Genomic DNA, 10,771 nt, shown 5'->3' with positions numbered 1-10,771 from the left:
CAGTAGGATATCCCAAAAGAAAATAAAAGGGAATTTTAAGAATGTTAAGATGTAGTTGAATGGTTCTAATGATGTCAAAAAGATTCAGGAAAATTACTGTACAAAAAGTAGGGAATTAATCAGTAAGGAGAAATCTGCTGATGGCCTTTAATTAAGTTAATGATTTAACTAATCTAACATTTGGTCAGAACACGACCGTCCAATATAGACAGAGTTAAATTTTTAATAATAATTTAGACTGTTAGGAGGAGGCCATTAAATATTTGTCATTAAATTGTTGGATTCTATTCAGTCATGGAACAAGTATTTACTGAACAATTGCTTTAGGCATATAACCATGCACTATAAAACAAGCTTCCACTGTCCACACAGAGCTTGCACTTTATTTACTAAGAAAAGCCATAAACAACTAAACTATAAAAATAGCTCAATGTTTTGGTAAGAAACCAATTGGTGAGGTGGAAAATGACAATGCACTGACAGTTCCCTGCTTTAAATAAAATCTTTAGAGGAGCCATCCTTGTCAACTTGAGATTAGAGCTGATCTAAAGGAGAGAAGAGATAAAAAGTAGAATAAAAGACAGAAAAGACAAAGAAAATAAAGAAATGGAATCTGAAAAATACAAGGAAATGATCAACATAAGAGCAGGAAACCTCACAAACTAGAGGAGAATGACCATTGAAAGCCACTTGGGTAGCAAAGAGGATGGGATATCAAAGGAACATAAAGGTCACTGCTCATGACAGTGTGGGAGGTGAAGGAAGAGATAGTGTTAGAGAGTTTTATTTCATAGCATAGAGTTTGATTTTAATTCTATCTCCAATAGAAATTGAGTGAAGTGTTTTAAGGAGGGAATGAGTGTGTAATTTCAGATTTTAAGAATGGTGACCCGTATTGGATTAGAGAAAGTCAACAGTCAAAAGAAAGAAATGAATCATCTGGAAATTTGTTTTTCTTCATCCAAAAACTCAATAATGTAGCCAAGAATCATTCAATGACAAGGTTCAGAAATAAGAAGCTAGAGGGTATTAATGCTTACATTCATACAGATGAGATCTCTTCATTTATTTTAGGAAATATAGAACTGGAGTTGATATTTCATAGATATAAATTACAGCATAAGAAATTGTATATTCTCAAGTACTTTAACATATATTATCTTATCTCATAAACTGTGATAACTTTTAAAAGGGAAATAGTGATCTTCAGAAGTGAGAGTAAGTGATCTTCAGAAGTGAGAGTAAAGCTAAGACCTTGGAGATAAGAAACAGTACATCATGGGAAAAGCAAGAAGAAGGAAAAATGCTACGTGCAATTAGTCTGGTCAGGAAAGAGATTGGTATAATGAATGAATTGAAAGGATTTTGTAGGAGGAAGTAAATTTGAAAGACAAGAGTGGCAGTCATTGTTATTTTTAAATTATTAATCTAAAGATTTAAAAATTATATAATTATGCACATTTTTATTTGTGTCTTGCATTTTTAGAATTATGTTCTAGATATCCTGAAAGCCCCATACCACACTAATCCCTTCTTGTTCAAATTGAGGAAAGATATTCATAATCCAATATGCTTTATCCCAAGAAAGAACAAAAGATTTTAAACCTATATTGTCAACGTAGGAGTGCAACTGACTTGTGTCCCAGAAATTGTACCTGGGCAATCTCAAAAATTTGACTCTTCCACCAGTCTAGCCTCAATTCTTCTGAAGATTAACTCAATTTTATTGTCTTTTCTTCATATAGCATTGTATCTTTAACCTACAATTTAAACTTCCTAAATGCAAAGTTTTCTAACACTAAAACATTAGTAGTTCATTTTGTCCTACGATTTAACTTGAGAATTATACAGCTCTAAATAAAACATGATTGTAAATACTTATAAATGCTTGAAAATTAACTGAATAAAACATGTAATGTCATTTATTATCTCCTGTCTTTCTTAGACAGAGATCTACATCAAAATTACCTCAGAGAAGAATAGATTCATAAAACAAATGTGTACTGCTGAGAAATAAATAAACTGAAACTCTCCATGAGTCAAAAATGGTATTTCTTCTAATGTTTATAAAGAAACATAAATATTTGTACATTTTTATAAACGTGGTATGTATATTTGAGGATTCTTTCAAAACAGTTTATGTAAAAGATAATAGAATTCAACAAAGTCCAAAGGTAAGAAATTGAAATAAGGAAGGGTTCAAGGAAATAACTCAAAGGGAAAGATAAAAAGATAGGCATTTGATTTTGGTTAAATGAGAGAAACGTTACAAAAATCTACCAAAATCTGAAAATGATACAGATAGATCTTATTCTGAAAGCAACAAGAACTGGATTTTAATTCCAGCTCTAGAACTTACTAACTTGTGTAAACTTGAAATAATTCCAAATTCTCTTAGAGACTTTGTTTTCTAATTTGTAAAACTGAAGTTATAATACTTCACAAGCTTTTGTGGAAAAATAGATTACGTATACATTTTATAGTAAGTTTCAACATCTAGAAGTTATTCGGCAAATATTGATCCATGTCTTCCTATATCCTGTCTCTAAATTGAAATTCTCCATGATAAATACATTATTATGTAATAAGTAAATTGCAAAACTCTTACATTTTGCCAGATATTATAGATAGAAAATATTACTACAGGTTAAATATTGAAGTGATTCATTGATGCCCATGAGTTGTAACTAATTGAAGTTGACATCAAGGAATAATTGTGCACCTTAACAATAAACTCTTTAATGGCAATTTTAGATTATTACATTGATTAACTAATAGTAAAGTACAGCAAGATTTATATTGTTAAAATCTTTGGTCATCATCTCTAGTCACTAGAGTGAATATTGAGAGTGAATGTGAAGAATGTTCAAAGTTGTATTTACTATTGAAGATATTACCCATTTTTAGTGTAAGCACCCCTATTTTCCTACTACATAGCCTAGGTGTAAAGGCCACCTTGTTAAGGCAGTGGACAGATGGTGAAGGATTGTACCACTGTTACTCTGCTAAACTTAGAGACGATTGGAAGATGCCACTGAGAGGTAAGATCCCTATATTCTGTTCACAGATAGCAAATGAGAAGTATTTGGGTAAGGGAAAAAAAATTCCAAGTATATTATGTTAAGCCAATAACAATTCACCATTAAGTAATGAAAAATACATATCAAAAAGTGAAGTCTAGGAAGAAAGGAGTTATTTGTACGTAGAAAATTCTCATAATAAATATTTAACTCAGTGCCTAAGGTTGTCACCAAGGATCTCACTTTTTTGAATTACTGTATTTATTTAAGATCAGAATATATAAAGAATATATAACATTGGTGTTATTTGTAATTTACAGTTCAATTGCTAAAATGTCATTTTAGAGTATGTTAAATTTAAGATGTAGGCTTTTTGAAAATAAGATTTTCCTTGATGAAATACAAACAGGATTGAATTTATTTTGTTAATTCAGTTTGTACATAATAGATTTAGAGACACAACATTAAATCTAGTGAAAAACATTTGTTATTAAATTTCATACGCCATTTTTCTTTATATTATTTCCTTAACATTTAAAGAAAGTATAAAGAACATACAATCCTGTGTTATTTTTTGCTTTTTTGTATTAGCAAGTAACCATCATTTCCCAAGGAAACATTGGTGGGCGGTCTCAGCTCATTCCTTCCCAAAACATTAAATAATTAATAATATCACCTACTTCACACTTTTGTCAAACCAATTCTGGGTGTTTTATGGCACTTACGTCCTTGTGGGGAAAGATACACAAGCAAATAAATAAGTAAATAATGTCACGAGGTTGTGTGTATAAAAATGAAGGCACCAAATAAATAGAGAATGCTGAGTGGAGCTGCAACCGTTACATTAGGTAATGTGGTTAGAGAAAGCCTCTCTGATAATATGACAATCAAGAAAAAGCATGAATAAATAGGTAGGAGGGTGGATGGGGGTTTAACAGTTACCAACAGGCATGAGGAAAGCAATTGAAAAAACTTTAGCCATGTGTTTGGTACGTTAGAAAAACAATTTTCTAAGGTAGGAGGAAAAGTAATTAAATGAATGACTCAGTTAACTGAACTATAGTGACAGAAAATCTCAGTAGCACTTAGTCCCCTTGTTTTTTGTTTGGTTGTTGTTATTGTTTTATTTTTTCCCCTGAAATCTGATTTTCTCCAAGTCTCGCAAATCAATTCAGTATTTTTTTAAACCACTATTTACCGAAGATATATTGTTGTCATCTCCTTTGCACACTAATAGTCTAGCTTTAAAATACAGATACATATTTGCTTGCATAGCCAATCTTCTATTTAATTACCTTTAAAGGATTTTTAATTTCTTATTTATTCTCTTTCATTTAACGTTATTCTACCATGTGTGTAATTTGGGTTTTTTGTTGTTGTTGTTGTTGTTGTTGTTTTTGGCTTGCATTCATTCTAATTTAACTCAATGGGCTGTGCTGAAGTTCTTAGTGGTTGTTTTTTGTTTCAGCTCTTTTTAAAAAACATATATTTTACTCCCTCCTCTTTGAATATCAATTACACAAAATTGTAAATTATGGAGGTTTCATTCACCACTCAATTTTTAGGGTATAGCTGTCAATTACCCTAATTTTTAAAAATATTTTCTGTAACTCATTACCTTTCTATCCTCTGCTATTTCTCAATATAAACTATATGCAAAATACAGACAATGGTATTATTAGGTCTTATGTACCCTTCATCCACACTTTATTTTCTTTTTATGGACAATCTTCTTAAATTTCTAATTCTATCCACATCACACAACTACTTGTCAATATATTTTGAAGAAAATCCCAGAACTTACATCATTTTAGATACAAACATATTAATGTGCATTCAAAGAATAAGAGATCTTTTCCTTATGAGGTGAATGCCATATCATAATCAGACAAAAATTACAATAATTTCATAACATCACCAAGTATTCAATGGGTACTCAAATTTCCCTATCTAACTACATTTCTCCAGGTTTGTTTGTTCAAATTGACATTCAGATAGGATCTCTACCATACTGAGTTTTTGTTGATGCCCATATTTTAAATTCCTAAACCACTATTTTACACATGAACTGGAACGTTTGTTTTTCCTTGGGTGAGCTTTTGTTTCTTTTAGGCAGTGTTGAGTTTTCAAAATGACGTTTGGTTGCCTGCTTATCTTTGCTATGAGAATTTCTGATTGCATCTCTATCAATCAGTTGCAGATACTGATGCCAGGGATGTTTCACTGATGCATAGTCAGCTGGTCTGTGCTGGCTTCTGAACGTCAGGTCTCACATTCCTCCTAGACTTTACATATAACCTAGAATATCTGCTCTGTTTCTCTTACTCCCAAACTCCACCACCGGGGAGAGGGGTGGGGACAGAGGGACAGGGTTACAAACATGCCTGTTTACTTTAGCTAGGACAAGTGGTGTAATGCAAAGGAAAAGGGCCAAATCATCTAGTGCTACTAATGCAGGCTCGCAATTGCCATCCTGACTATTACAAGAAGGACCTCCCTGGTTTTATTTTATCATTAGAATCTGTGCTTGTAGCATGCTTAGGGTGTGCCTATTTCCACAATTATATATTTGTACAAGTGTTAACATCTGACTTTCTCTGGTCTTTTAAGCTCATCGTCTTTCTACCTTTTCAATATTTCCAAAAGTTTATTTCCTGTTCATGATACACTGCGAGCAAAGCAATAGATATGCATACATAAATACAAAGATACAAGTTTCATAAATAAATATATAGACAGCTAATGTTACCTCACTTTCTCATTGTACAAAAAAAGCTAAACACATACATTTCCTCTAATATCAAGGAATTCATGGTAGGATATGATGTGGGTAAGGTGGTTAATCTGACTGATTGATTCAACACATGGCCTATTTATTTCTAAACATAAATTAGGCTAAGTTGTGCTCTCTCCTTCTCTATACAGGTAGATGGATAGATATACACATATGAGTAAACCATATATCTCTCTATACCTATCTATCTGTATATACATTGTATACACAAATAAATCAATGTAAACTATTTCTATCTATCTAGATGTATCTATTATATATAGTATATGAAATCTTACATGGACAAGTAGATAGATATATCTATAGGCAGATAACTATATCTAGGTAGATAGATATATCATAGTTTAGATAGATACATACAGTTTAGAAATCTATAAATAGACATCTATAAATAGATATAAATGGATATCTATATCTACAGATTTCTATAGATATATATCTATATATATAAATAAAGATAACTTTGTGTCTGTATATCTGTATCTATATATCAATAGATATAGAGTTTACATATTTATAGAGTTTTCTATAGATAACTATATATCAGTAACTCTGTATCTGTATATCTATATATACCTATCTATATATACATATATCTATCTATAAATACATATATAATCTACAATATGTTTTGGATTTATATGCAGTTTTGGATTATGAATCTTAAACTCTGTCACTCTATCTCTATCTCTTTCTCTATGTCTTTATCTATCTCTGTCTTTCTCAGAGAGATAGAGACAGAAATAGAAAATTTGAAATCAAAAACTGCAAATAAATCCAAATTGCATAATAGGTCAATAATTTATCTTATTTTATGTCACTTAATTATTTCTATTATTTCGATATGCATCAATCCTTAAAATAGCTATGACCTAATGAGATGGAAATTGCTCAAGGTAGGAGATCTAGATCCTATTAACTTTGTGATTTTAGTAAGAGTATTGCTAGCTGTTCTTTAATAATGAGGTTAAAACTAAACTTTTAATATGAAGATTTCTAAGCATAGTAAAATGTTGTTATACTTTATTCTAGTTTTAATTATTAGATATCATGGAAAGAATATTAAGAATTATGCACATAATTAATTGAAATAAATTAACTTAGTGTCCTAAAAATAAACAGAGAGGTATATATGTAAATGTTAAGATATATGACCATGATTTCTATAATCACGTATTTCATAAAATAAAATTTTGAAGGCATTGAGAATATTGACATTAGAAACCAGATTGAAGAAAAAAGCCATGGTGCTACCTGTCCACAACACACACTTTCACCAAATATCTAGAGGCCTGTCATGAAAGCAAACATTTTTTTTCTTTGCCTCATAGAGCATAGTGAAAATTTTGTGGGGGTAGTTAGAGAGTACAGACATTGAATCATTAATCATAAGTTGTTAAAAAGCAATACTGTCTACTAAAAAATAAGCAGTGCATTTCAGTTTTCATAATTATCCAAGCAGAGGCTAACTTATTCAAGCAGAGGCTAAACAGATGACAATTTATTCACCAGTTTACTTAATCGTAGATAGAATTCATGATTTAAGAGAATGTGTGATAAATGAGTGAGTTAGTTTTCACTAATACGCCTTCCTGCTTTAAGGTACTTTCATTTTATGTTGTTATATAATCAACAATGTTGTTACATATTTATTTTACTATTTTATTAAATTACATATAATTCATATAGTTACATATGAATTTTACTAGGCACAGGTCAGTATGAAAAACAGTTTACAGAAGGTTTACATTAATTGAAAAATAACCTTTTGTCATACTTTTGTTTATTTCACCTTGCAAGCTTAGGCATTTAAAACATGATTTACCTGACAGTTGTTTCCTTCATTACAGACATCCACTAATGGCTTTATTGCCTGTCTAATGGTCATTAAATGAAAATGGCCATCTGGAATAACACAGCTGGGGTTCACTTTACCAAGATTCTTTTTAACAGTTGGATATCTACATGATGTTCATACCCACTGTTCTTTCTGAACATTAGTGCCCCATAACTGTCTTTTACAATGTAATTCATTTTCTTTCTTCATTTAACTCTGTTGAAGGAATCAAAAGGCTGAACCTGTAGTTGTACTAAGAAGGGGAGGGCAGATGATCTTGGTGAAGAGTAGAAACACCTTACTTTAGAGGTAGCATTAAGATGAGCTTCTATTGACTTGAGCTTAAAAATAAAAAACAAAAAAATATAGAATCTCAGTAGTGCCTTTCAAAGGCTCAGAATTATTGATTCAGATATAAATCCATGTTTAAAAATGCAAGCACATATGGAGTATAACTAGTGTTACCAACTGGTATACTGTTTCCCATAATGCAAAATTTACTCTCTTGTTTATTTTTTTATATGCTAAAATATTGAGATTCTTCCCCCCCAGTGTCCTGAAGCCCTCAATGTTCCTATATCTCTTTAAGGTATCTTATGTATATGAAATATGGCTCTAAAATACTAGATTTGGCCAACAACAACAAATCGCACCCCCCCCCCTTTTTCTTTCTTTCTTTCTTTCTTTCTTTTTTTTTTTTTTTTTTTGAGACGGAGTTTTCCTTTTGCTCTTGTTGCCCGGGCTGGAGTGCAGTGGCGCAGTCCAGGCTCACTGCAACCTCCATCTCCCGGGTTCAAGCGATTCTCCTGCCTCAGCCTCCGAAGTAGTGGGGATTGCAGGCATGCACCACCACACCTGACTAATTTTTGTATTTAGTAGAGACAAGGTTTCACCATTTTGGTCAGTCTGGTCACAAACTCGTGACCTCAGATGATCCACCTGCCTCACCCTCCCAAAGTGCTGGGATTACAGGCGTGAGCCACCATGCCGGGCCCACAAAAATCAATTCTTAGAGCTGTTCAGTTCATTATGTTTAGAAGAACAGATAAATTGTATACAACAATAATATTGGCATATGTTATAGTTATTTATTTTAAATGCATTGTGTTTTTCAACATAATAGTTTATTTGAAGGATTGGTATGTTGTTAACAGATTTCTTAAATACAATCACAATTGGATTATGAACTGTCAGATTAAAAATAATATTAGTGCTTGTATTTTTCAGTGTATGTGTGTGTGTGTGTGTGTGTGATGTTTTCACTAATCGAAGAAGCTTGCCGGTATTTCTTTCTTGGTCCTTGGATACACTCAGGTTTTCTTTCTAATACTACTTCATCTATGCAGATACACTCAAACAGGTCCAGCAGCTTCCAGTCACTTCTCCCTCTTACCTTTGCTCCAGTCTCATCTTACATATTTTTTACATGCTCTCTATATTCCTATAATTAAATATAACTTCCCCCGAATGCCTTTGACTGCTTCTTTTCTCCACATTAAATACTTTTTACCACTTCCCTTGGTTCAGTTAATTCTTCTCAGTATTTAGAGCTCAGCTCAGATATCCTTTTCTCATGGAGACATTCTCTGGCCAACCCAGACTAGATAATTTTCCCTTGCTGTACACTTTCAAACCTCCCTCTGCATTTCCTTCATAACACTTTTGCAAGTGTGTACAACTGCATCTTTGTTTTTATTTAATTTCCTTTCTCTGTCATGTTCTGTAAACTCAATGCAAGCTGAATCTGCCTATTTATTTCACTATGCGACACCTTACTCCTAACAAAATATTAAACAAAATAGGTGCCAAAATATCTGTTAAGCCATTGTGTGAATGTATAAATGAATAAAGATGTGAATACAGCTACACTAGTCTAAACACGTTTTCATGGCACATACCTATATGTGTTCCAAATAGGTAAGAAGGAGAATCACAATTGATCATTGCCAGAAGAAAAATCTGGTAAAACTTTTACTTTCCAGATATTTAAATACCATTTATGTTAAAATTATTCTTTCACTTTTATAATCATTGAAAATACTTAGGGACATATTTGCTTTTCACAGGTTTATTTTACTCTTTAAAAATATATTGCTCACTGGACTATTCGCAATAGCAAAGACATGGAATCAACCTAAGTGTCTTTCAATGGGGGATTAAATAAAGAAAATGTGGTACATATACACAATGGAATACTACACAGCCATAGAAAATAACAAAATTATGATTTTTTTTTTTTCCAGCAACAGAGATGCAGCCGGAGGCCATTATCCTAAGTGAAATAATGCAGGAACAGAAAACCAAATACTGCTTGTAAGTGAGAGCTAAACATTACTCATAGAAATAAAGATGGCAACAATAGACATTGGAGACTACTAGATGGGGAAGGGATGGATTAAAAGAGTTGAAAAACTAACTCTTGGGTACTATGCTCACCTCCTGGGTTACAGGATCATTCTTACCCTAAACCTTAGCATACACAATATACCCAGGTAACAAACTTGCACATGTACCCGTGAATCTAAAATAAAAGTTGAAAATTAAAACTATATGTATATTGCTCATTGAGATAGACTATATCTTGAGAGATTAGTTCTATGAATATAACATGAACCCTAAATTGTGTGATTGAGAGAATTATACACATTTATTGGCCTTCATTTTAGATAACATGTTAAATAATTCTATAATGAACATTTGACAATGCAACCTCTTAATATAAATGTGCATATTAGTCAAGGTAGGCTGTCTGCACCTTGTTAACTTAACAACTAAAGTCTCTCTCTCTCTCTCTCTCTCTCTCTCTCTATATATATATATATATATATATATATATACACATATACTTTTCTTTTTTTTTTTTTTTTTTTTTTTTGCACACAAAGTACAACATGGAAGTGTCTGGCAGCTCTTTCCTAAATGTGGCTCTGTCACCTAAGTGGATTGCATTGTTATGGAAGCCACTTGTGGCTTCTAAAAGTTGTGGCCTCTAAAATCTCTACAGCCAGGGTTAGGACTAAAATTCAACCCTTAAACTATCATTGCATTGATCAGTAATCAATCACCTAGTTGTGCCTCATTTCGGTAGAGCTAGGAGAGGCAGTTTATGGGTATATCAGA

Source organism: Trachypithecus francoisi, unplaced genomic scaffold, assembly GCF_009764315.1.
Source record: "Trachypithecus francoisi isolate TF-2019V2 unplaced genomic scaffold, Tfra_2.0 Lachesis_group18, whole genome shotgun sequence".
Classification (NCBI taxonomy): Eukaryota; Metazoa; Chordata; class Mammalia; order Primates; family Cercopithecidae; genus Trachypithecus; species Trachypithecus francoisi.
This window is presented reverse-complemented; position numbering follows the sequence as displayed.